General features: G+C 39.7%; 1 pseudogene; it reads left to right on the top strand.

Annotated features, from left to right (window-relative positions):
• The first annotated feature begins 7324 nt into the window (after positions 1–7324).
• Positions 7325–9264, top strand: LOC131897731 (28 kDa heat- and acid-stable phosphoprotein-like; annotated as a pseudogene).
• Positions 9265–12270: the final 3006 nt, after the last annotated feature.

Here is a 12270-nt window from a genome sequence, read left to right on the forward strand (position 1 = left end):
TGATAGCCAGAAGGCTCAGGCCCTTAAGCAATAAATAAAATACACAAAGTAATATATATGGATTTTAACTCAGTGTGCCCAGAGACAAGAAGCACATTTGCTCCTGAGCTAGGGAAACCTGAGCTTTGCAGAAATTCATTTGAAGTCTTTCTTTCCCAGTTCTGGAAGAATACTCAGTAATTTGTTTGCCTTATTTTATGTTATTATAAAATTTATAAGATAAAGTATTTTAAGCATAAGCAAGATTTTCTGTCTTATTCCACTTTTACACTCCATTACACTCTGGTAGCTTTGGAGTGGTAACATGTGTCTTATAGATCAATTAAGGCATAATTGAGTCAGTAACATATTTGGATTGAGTTTGGAAAGATCAACCTGTGTGGTTTTCACTCTATGGCACATATTTCTGTAATTAGTAGCAAGTTGGTTATAGATGTACCTTCCGGGATGTTCCATTTATGAAAAAGACTTACATGAGTGAGTGCTTGTATGTGTCCCACCTGGAAGAAGTGAATAAAACAGAGTATCAAGTTACATTCTTGTTATTATTTTAAAGACATGATAAAGTGGATAAGAAAAACCCATGGGGCCCCAATCCTGCACAGAGAACTTGGGTCAACTAAGGAATGCTGAGAATGGGAGAAATGGTCATCCCCTGGGACAAACACTCCAATTGCTTATTCAATACCAAATGGTCAGCCCTGAAAACTTACATACAAGTAACATACAGACTGAGCAGGTTACATTTAGGAATATATACATATTTACATATACATATATGCATTAACAATTGTAGTGGGTAGCCATTCCAGCTTTGATCTGGAAGTTCCAAACCCCATTGAGACTTTGGCAACTGTCACGCCTACAAGGCGGGGCCAAGGGAGGCGCCTGGGAACCCAAGATCTGGATCGGCAAGCACTCTCTCTGTTCCGGGACCCTGGATGGTGGAGGTGTGCCAAGCAGAGCTCCAGAGAACACCGCTGGACTGCGATACACCTTCCCCAGACCCTGCGACCTACCTATCCCTTAATTTGTAAGTTACGCCATTAAATAAATCTCCTTTTAACTACGTGGAGTGGCCTTAATAATTTCACCAATAAACAATAATTAATATTGAACAAAGGCCATGAAGTTGGCATAGAGCAAGGAGAGGTATATGGGAGGGAGGAAAGGAACGAGAAATGAAGTAATTACATTAAAATACAAAAAATAAAAGTAACCAAAAAATAAAGTAGGTAAAACCAGAAACATGTCTATGAAAGATGAATTACTTGCCTATAAAATTGAATGTTGTATTGACGTGTTATTGGGATTAGAAAACTGAAAATTGCTTTTGTATCATAAATATCCTCAGCTAGTTACATATTGGTGCCTGGTGTAGTCTCCAAAGTTTAGTGGAACTCACTTATTTTACCTAGGCTGTGGATACTGTGGTGTCCAGGGACAGCTCTCATCTAGCTTTGGTGTCTGATCAGTCATCAGTCCAGGACATACTAAGGGGTAGGAAGTATATCCACAATGGCTCAGTCTGGCAGCTGTTTGCAGGAGCCCTCTGGTTTTCGTTACATGGACCTCTTCACAGAATTTCCTGAGTGTCCTTGTTTAATCTAGAGAAAATAATTAAAGAGAGAAAGGAGGAAGACTCTGATGGTGTCTCCTTTCCTTAGTTCTAATCATCAGATGTGAATGTTAAGAGAGGCTCATGTTCAAAGTAGGGGAGATAAGGATTAGGTTCCATATATTGAGTGGAAACTAGCAAGGGATTTGCAGGAATATTTTTAAACTGTAGCTGATTTTAAAACTCCTATGTGTGGGTGCAGAATTCTGAGAGTTGTCAAAAACAATTTCTGCTACTAGGTACTTAAATCAGATGTATTTTTCTCTCATGGTTTTGGATGCTGGATTTCTAAAGTCAAGGTCCACCAGGATGACACACTATCTAAATCATGAGTAAAACATCTCTTTCTAACCTCTTCTTTCCTTCAAAGACTCTGCATTCCCAGACCAAATTATGAATACAAACTAAAAATCATTACGTATAGTTGGTGAGAATTGTGTACTGTCAGGTTTCTAGTCTCTTTCCAGAATTCTTGGCTATACATCTCTGTCTCTGCCTCCACATGGCTTTCTTTCCTCTACCTGTTTCTTGTTCATTGCTGTGTTCAAATTCCCCTTCTTTCTTCCATAAAGTTGGTACTTGATTAACTATCTTTTTGTCACTATAAAATACACTTGAGATAGTTGAGATATTAAGATAAAAATTTACATTGGTTTATAGTTTTGGAAATAGAGTTCCATGATCCACTGGTCCTGTTTTTCACCTTTAGTAAGGTGCCAGAAGGCATAATAATGAAGCAAGTCTGTGTAACTCATGGCTAGTGGGTGAAAAGAGAAAAAGCAACATGGATCCCACAACCCTCTTGATGGAATGCTCCTAGTATTTTGAAGACTCTACATTATTTCTTGCCTTTCAAAGTTTTCACTACACCACAGTGGTTTCAAGATGAGAGTCAGACCTCTAATATGTTGGCCTTCAGTGAACACTGAAACACAAAGCCTATCACTTGCTATTGAACTTAGCACCTACACTACCCCAGCATGATCTCAGGGTAAGAGATTACATTCACTCTCTTTTATCTCCAAGTAAATACATACTTACTTACACTACAAGTCAGGACTTGGACATGTGTGTGGGAAACAATTCAGCCCTCTACAGATATTATTTCAGACAGTATTTATTGGAATTCAGTTTTAAGTGCAGAAATGTAGGTATTATAGAGTGTGAGCAGAAATACAACAGTTTATGGGAAAGAGCACATTGATAGCCATTTTCAAATTTAGCAATAATCCTACAGGACTTAGCTGTAATGTGTTGGGAAACTTCAAACTATTCCAAACCTCAAAAATGGAAAAACAAGCATTTTTAATCAACAATGCTCAAAGTATATTTCTGTCCCTTATTTTCATAGAAATTACTATATTAAAATTATCAGATAGAATGAAAAGATAGCAAAAAAGAACAGAAAAGAATCATCATTAAAACTAGAAAACTTAAAAAAAGAAAGAATATATAGCCAAGAATATTTTAAAAGCAGTCTATAGAAAATTGCCAGGAGACAATTCAAAGAGATTTATGTATCATTAATTATTTTTACTTAACACTTGACTTGTAATATTTTGGTACTGAAAGAATTTTGCAATTTATAATTCAGCATCCTTAACGTCTTATTTTTAAAGACATGCATTTTTGCATTTAACTGTATTAATTTTCTTAAATAAGGTTTCACAAATATTATGAACTTGGGAGGCCTGAAATATGGACTGGGTCTTACAGGGCATCCTGGTTAATGAACTTAGGATTACAAGAGTTTTTGAATTAAGGAGTTGAAAATAATAGGAATTTCAATGTGCTTTAGTTGATCATACATTATTAAAATAGGTGAGTGAACTCATGAACCAAAACAGCTCATTCTGCATTCCTAATAGGCAGTTTGAGGGAATTTTTAAACATGTGAATCTGTCTGAAAAACCTAGAGACTGTCCTGTATTTTCCCATTGTTGACAATCCTGACCTTGATCAGTAAAACATGCAACATGCAAAGAAGCTGCCAATGGTACAAACTTTTGAAGGAGACTTTTAAAATCCTGGTTTCCCAAAGTAATTTTTCAAGAAAATGTGTGCTGGAAGTGCCTTAATGAATAATTATATAATGTTGTTGACAAGTCTAAGTAGAGAGGAGACTGCAAGGGATTTTCAAGAAAATATGGCCCTCAATAGTCAGATTTAGGTTTATCACATATTACATAATATATAATAGTTCGAAACATAATTTACACAATATGGTATTATTTAATTTGAAGTCTATATTTGCTTATACTGATAGCACATAATTTATTTTATCATGCTTACTGCATTTGAATTTTCAAAATTGAACTATTTATTTACATAGATTGTTTTCTGCATTTTGATTTTATTATTTGAATAGATCTGCCAATGTAATCCAGATTCTCTGTGAAATAAAAATAAGGTATATGTCTCTTCTACTTGATAGAGGCTTCTCCTCTGTTTCTTGGGTAGAGAAACAGGGGCAACAAAGGAAACAGGAAGCAGGAAAGAGGGACAAATAACATGAAGATATGAAAAATCCATTAAGGACCACATGTGAATTTCATTAGTTACAAATAAATTGCATGTATGTAATGAGCAAACTCATGCTTGGTACTATAACCTTAGGTAACTACCTGAGCTTGGAGAAGCCATGAAACCTGAAGGAAAACCAACTACTCCCACTTCCCTAAACAGTACAATTTATAACGACATCTGAATACATATGCCCACATGTAATTATAGCTGCCACGCTTCATCAAAGAAGTGTTTTGCCAGAAGATGGAAAACATTACAGAAAACCATGACTGCTCAAAATGCAGAAAAAATCTTGACATTGGATGCCCGGCCCCATCAATACATTTACACTCCTATACCTGCCCTCAAGGCTAAGGGAATGTCACAATAAGGGGTAAAGAGGTTGCTGTGAGACTGCGGATGTGGATAAGTGGGGTATAGATCTTGTAGGTATTGGGAGTATGAATAGAAAGTGAATATTATCAAAATGCATTTCATGAAATTCTCAAAGAATTAGTGAAAATATTATATTATTTTAAAGATTATAGCCCATGAACTATTCAAGGTAAAAATCCCACTACTGCTTCTGGTCTCAATTTGGAGAGACTGTTTGTTACTTTATTATTTTATCCGTCTGCATAATAGAAATATAAGTAAATTTAACTGAATTGTAATAGATCTTGAGTATTAGACTGTTGGAAAATATTCGTTATCCTTTCTGAAACTTCCACAAGTCCTAATCTACTTGGATATTATGCCCTACTTATTTGACCACTCTTGTATTAAGATTTCTTTTATAAATAACAAGACTTCTGAATATAAAAGGTATTATAACTTTATATAACTCTAGCCTAAAACTCAACCCTGTAGTCTAATGATAAATGAAGAAGATGATGTTGAATGATGGGAAAAATAGATGACAAGATGATAATGTGTAAATTGAAGGAAACTTAATGTACAACTGAGTCCAGTGACAAACCATTAATAAGTTGTATCAAGATTTTGGTTTTGTGGTAAGCAGTTAATTTTCCTTAGGTTTTTGCGTCTGAGGTGCAAATAGTCTGCCAAGTCACTTGAAAAAATAACATAAAGATTAATTTATATTTAAAGGGTATTTTAGACTTATTACTGAATAAATGACTGACAGAAATTTAAACATGCCAGTCAGCAAAGTGATCTGATAAATAAAAAACAAAACTCACAGAAGAAAATAAAAAGTCTTCATTAAACTTTAGATTTTAAAGCATTTAAAGATGGAAAGGGCATTTAGGTTATCTCATTCATCCCCATGACAACCCAAAATCGTATTGTTCTGCCTTGACTGGAATGTCCTAGATTATTTTTAATGGCTCAAGAGGTTGGAAACCCTGTGATACTGCCTTTAGGGGGTCAGTTTTACCATTTGAACTCTGGCTTTTGAAAGTTTAAAAATACTTTTTCCCTTCTCTCAAGTTACAAGTTCATATTTAATTTAATATTTAATAAATTTTTGCACATTTTACATTTAAAAATACATGGTTTAGAGTTTAATATGGTTAAGGCCTAACAAAGGAACCAAGTAATAGCTACTATTACCAAATGCTTAAGACAAAGCTGAATTGGATATACTGTTATTCCAACCTTTGGGGGTGGGGAGACATTATTATTATAGAAGTCACATAAACAGTTAAAAGGAAGCTCAGTGAGATAAAAGATGCTTGTCTACATGACAGATATTAGCAAGCAGCATCACGCACGCATGCCGGCCTGGCTTTGTGTGTAATTTTCCCAAAATGTCATAAAAATGAATTTTTTGTGTGACAACATCTTTATCAGTGATTACTTTCAGCTGTCTTCATATTTCTACCTCGGGAAAAGACTTTCGCATTGTGACAGATATGCAAATAACACTCGAAAAGGAAAGGGAAATTAGAATAAAACACAGTAATAAAGAAAAAGGCTCAATAAGACAGACCCAGTGAATAGCTAGTTCCATTAGAGAAGTTGCAGATTTCGCACTTTCTCACTCATCGGGAAGAAATTTTGTTTTAAAAGTTTTGTGCTTAAACAAGCATGACTGCACCAGATGAAACACAGTCTCCATCCTTATGCTAACCTTCACTTGCTTTTGATAAAGCTCTGTACGTTTTCTAACTTTAAAGTCTGTCTACAACAGACAAATTCTTAGGTAACTCATCGCAGCCTTGGAGCCCATTAGGGATGGACCTTTCCTTGATAATCAGCCCCACCTCACATTTCCATGACAGCACTAGAGAGGATAGCATTGGTTTGCCTCTCCTTAAGATTTCAAATATGATACAAAATGTGCAGGTTTCTGGGATTTGTTGAAACCCATTAAGAGAAAATTGCATCCTCCTGTTCAAAAGAATGGAATCTAAATAAAAATGTAGTGGCTATATGCAATGGAGTATACTCCACTGTAAAAAAATAAAATAAAATTTTCAGGTAAATGGATAAAACTAGAAAATATTAAATTGAGTGAGGAAACATGGGCCCTAAAAATCAAATGTCACATGTTCATAATCATATATGTATTGTCTGTTATTTTAATACAATTTTCATTTTAAGAAAAAACTACATATATTCTTTTAAAAAATTACTTCAAGATTTTGTTTTCTTTAGTTTCAAGCTTTGGTTTCTTTTTGTTTTAAAATGCATGAAAGTCTTCATTCCTTCCCTACTATTTCTGTTTATTCTTCTCTCCATTTTCCTTTCTCCCCTTAATCTTCATCAAAGCAATTTTTAAGAACTCTAAAATTTCTGGAATTTTTAATCAGGAATAAAATTGTTTTACTGTAATTTTAAAAATTAAAGTCATTTATTTTTCAGTTCTGGTGTCAGTTCAAGGTGCTGCCACTGGCTGCCACCACTGCAGCCACCAGAACTGAGATGCTAAAAGAGGTTGTTTCTGTGTCCCGCCAGTCAGCTCCCAAATAATGACACCGAGACTTATTATTAACTTTGAAAGCTTGGCCTTAGCTTAGGCTTGTTTTTAACTAGCTCTTATAACTTAATGTATATTTTTAATCTACATTCTACCACGTGGCTTTTACCTCTATCCCATTCTGTGTGTCTGACTCATTCTGCGAATCTCTCACATCTAGATTCGTCACCCACTTCCTCTCTCCCTGCCCGGAAGTCCCGCCTATACCTCTTTCCTAGCTATTGGCTGTTCAGCTCTTTATTAAACCAATCTCAGCAATGTATCTTCACAGAGTGTACAAGCACCCCACAACAGGAGGTAGAAAGGGAGGCCACAAAGGCTCGGTGAGGCCGAGAAGCAGAAGGCCAATAAATAAGAGGAAGAAGAATAAGGTTGTAGCAACAGCAGGAGGGAGCGCAGGCCCTGCATCTAGCCTGGGCAGCACAATAGAGCTGACCCTGGTGTGTGTGTGGGGGGAGGGAGAGGGGGGACCACGCCATGGGGCAACATGAGTGAGGAAAAATTTCTCTCCCTCCCCTCACCCCTTACCACCTGTGGCAGGTGATAGAGCTGGCCTCGGGTCCAGGAGAGTGGGAGAAGTGGCCCTGCCCCTCACCATCTGCAGCACCAGGAAGAACAGGCAGAGCACCTCACCTGGGCAGCACACCAGAGCTGACCTTGTGGGTGGAGGCAAAGGTGAGCTGGGCCTGTAGATGTGAGAGCAGGAGAGCTGCCCCTGACCCCTCCCTGGTATGCCACGGGATGGGAAGGATAAGAGAAATATGCACCCCACCCCACCCCACCCCCAGCCCCTTACCACCGTGGTCAGGCAGGGGAGCATAAGAACAAAAGAGCTGGCCCCGCCCCTCACGAAGTGCAGCCAGCAACTCTTACTCTGGAAAGTGAGCCCTGCTCCTCCCCTGGCAACACAGTAGAGCTGGCCCTGCTGGTGTGAGTGAGGTGAGCTGGAGAGCAGGAGAACTGGCCCCTCTCCTTGCTGTCTGCTACACTGGGTGAGCTAGCCAGGGAAGTGCTAGAGAGCTTGCCTGGGTGATGACAATGAGGTAAAGCTCATTGACCTCATTGAGGTAAAGCTCATTGACCTCATTGAGGTAAAGCTCATTGACCAACCCAGCTAATACCAAGGCCCAGAACCAGTATTGAGGTAACTCACCAGAACACCCACCTCATGTATGAACTGCTGAGCATGTGAAGGGGCTGAACCTGAAGACCCAAAGCTGCAGGATCTCCATGACACAGGGCAACAACAGGATATCCAAGAGGAGTCCTAGTGGGAGCCATAGTGCAGCAGAAGCCAGAGGCCTCAAACCAGACTGATGAACATTTACATGTAAAGTACACTTCAAGGCCTCAAGAGTATACTGTGTGACTTCATGGGCCACACTACAGCTTCGATACAGAGATTTTTTAAATTATTATTTGGGTTTTTTTGTTTGTTTGTTTGACTGTTTATTTGGTTTGGTTTGGTTTGGTTTGGTTTTTAGGGGTTTGGGGGAGGTACTTTTAAATTTTGTTTGGGGGGAGCTTTCAAGGGCAGGAGGTAGAAGCAAAGGGATGGGGGGATATGTGGAATCGGGGTGCATAACTTGAAATCCACAAAGAGTTAATAAAGACAGAAGAGGAGAAGGAGGGGGGGGAGGAGGAGGAAGAAGAGGAGGAGGGGAGGAAAGGAGGAAGAGAAAAAGAAGGAGAAGGGAAAGGGGAAAGAGGAGGAGGAAGTGGGAGGAGAAGGGGAGGAGGAGGAGGAAGAGGAGGAGGAGGAGGAAGAAGAGGAGGAGGAGGAGGAGAACAGAAGGTTTCTGTGACCCCCCAAAAAAGAAGAAGTCTCTAGACTCAGATGAGGGTTAAGATGGTGATAACTACCAGCAAAATCGGAAAGCTGTGGACGGGCTCTTGGACATTGAGACCCCAACCGGTGGCACAGACAACCGAGAAGGTCACACAACTGTATCTGGATGGGCCAAAGGAGCTTTCAAGGAGAGAACTAGAAGAAATCGAGAAGCAGAAAGTAAAAGAGCACTACACGAAGGAGCACTTGCCTGGGAAGACAGAGCAGGGCAAGGCTGATCTTGCCAGGCTGGCAATCATCAGGAAACATCTGGAGGACGCAGCAAAAAAGAAAGGAGAGGAGAGGAGAGCAGAAGATGCCACAACTTTGTCAGGAAAACGAATGCAGTCGTTCATCCTGAAGAAGTAAGCTGGCCTGTGGGAGGAGATGCTGAGGAACTGGGCCGTGCCGCCAGGACCTCGGGGGTCATGTCTCACCCACCCTGGCGCCCTGCTGCTGCTGCCACCAGCTCCTCATAGCCCGGAGCCCCTACGGCCTAGGGCATCTTTGCATCTTGGCACAGAAATCTTTCAGGAGATGGGAGTGGGTGAGGGAGAGGCAGCCACTATCTTTGAGACCGAAAGATGCAGGACAGCATTTCATACATAACCCTTTGGATGTTTTTGCTGTTTTTAAAATTTGGAATCCTGTAATTTTTTTGGGGGGGTGGGGGTGGGGGGCGGGTAAGTACCTGGGAAGAGGGTAAAGAGATTCCATTTGTCGAGTAGATTGCACGTTTGGAGGGAGGGGTTAGTGCCAGCAAGCAGATGCTGTGGCAGTTGATGACACCCAGCCCTGATTGCTGTCTGGGTGTTCACTCAGAGGGACTGTGGGGAAGCCTGTGCTCCTAAGGGTCCAAGGTTTGTGCCTGGCCAGTTCCATCCAAGGGAGCCTCTCCTCGCTGACATGCTCTGCCCGCTTCCCACTCACCCGGTCAGGGCTAGTGGCCATTTTTAACTCTGCCTAATGATCATTTCAAGAAACTTCTGGTTACTGTGCATCATCCAGACAATAGAAGCTCCTCAAACTCAATACAATTTGTGTATTCGGCAAAAGAAAAAAATTTTTAAAGCCATTTATGCCAATGTCTCTCAGCTCATACACGTTAGACATTCTTCTTGTGAAGTTTACATTTGTTACATATCCTTTATATTTTTGTTTTTATATCTCTGCAATGCATTTAAATTTTTTTCAGATCTGTTGTTCATGGAATGGAACTTCTTGTTCTTTTGTTAGGACCTGCAACAATCTACACATTCTTTTTATAGCAGTGACCATTTTTGCCGGTGAATACTACTAATGTGTCTCTAGGTATGAACCAGCGGAATCTGCCTGTACCACAGCAAAGCAAACAGTCTGGTTCTGAGAAGTCATAGAAATGGATTTGGAAATCAAGTCAATACTATCTGTAGCAGTGCTCTTTTTTTTTTTTTCAAAGACATAAAAAAAAAAAAAACAACTGTGGCTGGCTTATGGTATTACTGAAAGAGTTGACTGGGTTTAAAATAGAAGTACAAAGTTATTAGTCTACGAGTTATCGCTATGAAGAGTCCTACATAGCTCTAAGCTTGGCTATGTTTTGCTTGGATGTTTCTACTTAAAAGTTCCTAAAACACCAGACAAAGTAAGTTACAATCATAATCCATGCTTCAATGCATTTTAATAGTTTTAGAAATAACTCACTGTCCAGTAACAGCAGAATGCAGTAGAGATGGATAAAAAACAGACCATGGATCTGAACGTGAAAATAAGCTTAAGGAAACATCTTCATTGAAGAAAAATAAGTCACTTAGAAAAGAGTTAAAATCTTCCTTAAATCAGATTCAGATTGTGTAGGGTAACAATCATTCTTACTGGGCATTGATTGATTTCTAAGTACAAGGCAGTGTGTCAAAACTACTTTTATTACCAGGTCATTTATATTTTAGGATAATCCTTGAAATACAGCAATTGTTATCAACTTGCTTCTAAGGATGTCAGTAGATAATTAATAATGAGATTTATTAATAGCCCCGAGCATATGGCCCAGTAGGTAGGAAACAGTTAAATTTAACTTTCAAACTTCAGACTCATGTTGGAGAGAAATAATAAATGTTTGTGTTTCATGTCCTTCAAACTGCATACTAGCTTTATCAAAAAGCATATGCATTTTATATTTCTAATTCTAATTGGTCTTACTTTTATGGAGATAGCAATAATAAACATATTGATGAAAATAGGCAAAGGAATTTGTCAGGCAGTTTGGGCAGGAATATTGAAAAAGAACAGCTCTGTTTCTGGAACTTGATAACCAGTTCTGTCTGGGCCAGAAGCCAGAAGTCCTTCGTTTTGAAGGCAGTTTTGTCCTGGCTGGAGGCCAGACAATCTAGAAATGTTCTAGTTTCTTGTTCTCTTTCTTTTTCTTTTTTCATAGCAACCTGACACCACTGTCTGGATGCTAGGTGTTATCAAGGACTTCACTGGCACTTGAAGTTGTGTGGAAAGTGAAGTCCTGACACCAGGAGGGAAAGACATATGAAAACATTGTGGAGATCTACAGCTGACCAGCTCACCCAATCATCCACAACATACACCTGCACATACCCCTGCGCGTGCACGCGCGCGCGCACACACACACACACACACACACACACACACACATATACACACAGCTCAGAGAATTATTAATCCCTAGACAAAGACTGCACAATGATACCCATCTTTCTTTTTTTTGTTTATTAAGAAATTTTTAAGATCTCCCTCTTCCCTCCTCCCACCTCTCCCCCCAGCCTCCTCCTCCCAGCCCATCCTCATTCCCTCCTACAAGAAGATAAGGCCTCCCATGGGGAGGTACATTTACTAGAGGCAGGTTCAAGCCCCTCCCCATGCCTCAAGGCTGTGTGAGGTATCCCATTATAGGTAATGGCCTCCAAAAAGCCTGCTCATGTACCAGGCATGGATTCTGATCCTACTGCCAGGGGGCCTCTTAAGCAGATCAAGCTAAGCAACTGTCTCATTATACAGAGGGCCTAGTCCAGTCCCATACAGGCTCCACAGCTGTTGATCTAAATTTCATGAATTCCCACTGGTTTGGTTTGGTTGTCTCTGCAGGTTTCCCCATCATGATTTTGATGCACTTGCTCATAGAATCCCTCTTCCCTCTCTTCAATTAGACTCCTGGAGCATGGCCTGGTATTTGGCTGTGGATTTCTGCATCTGCTTCCATCAGTTACTGGATGAAGGCTCTGTGATGACAGAGTATTCACTGATCTAGTTACTGGCGTAAGCCATTTCAGGCACCCTCTCCACTATTGCTAGCAGTCTAAGGTGGGGTCATCCTTGGGGATTCCTGGGAACTTCCCTATCACCCAGTTTCTCCCTATCCCTAACATGGTA

Source organism: Peromyscus eremicus, chromosome 22, assembly GCF_949786415.1.
Source record: "Peromyscus eremicus chromosome 22, PerEre_H2_v1, whole genome shotgun sequence".
In the NCBI taxonomy this organism is placed as follows: domain Eukaryota; kingdom Metazoa; phylum Chordata; class Mammalia; order Rodentia; family Cricetidae; genus Peromyscus; species Peromyscus eremicus.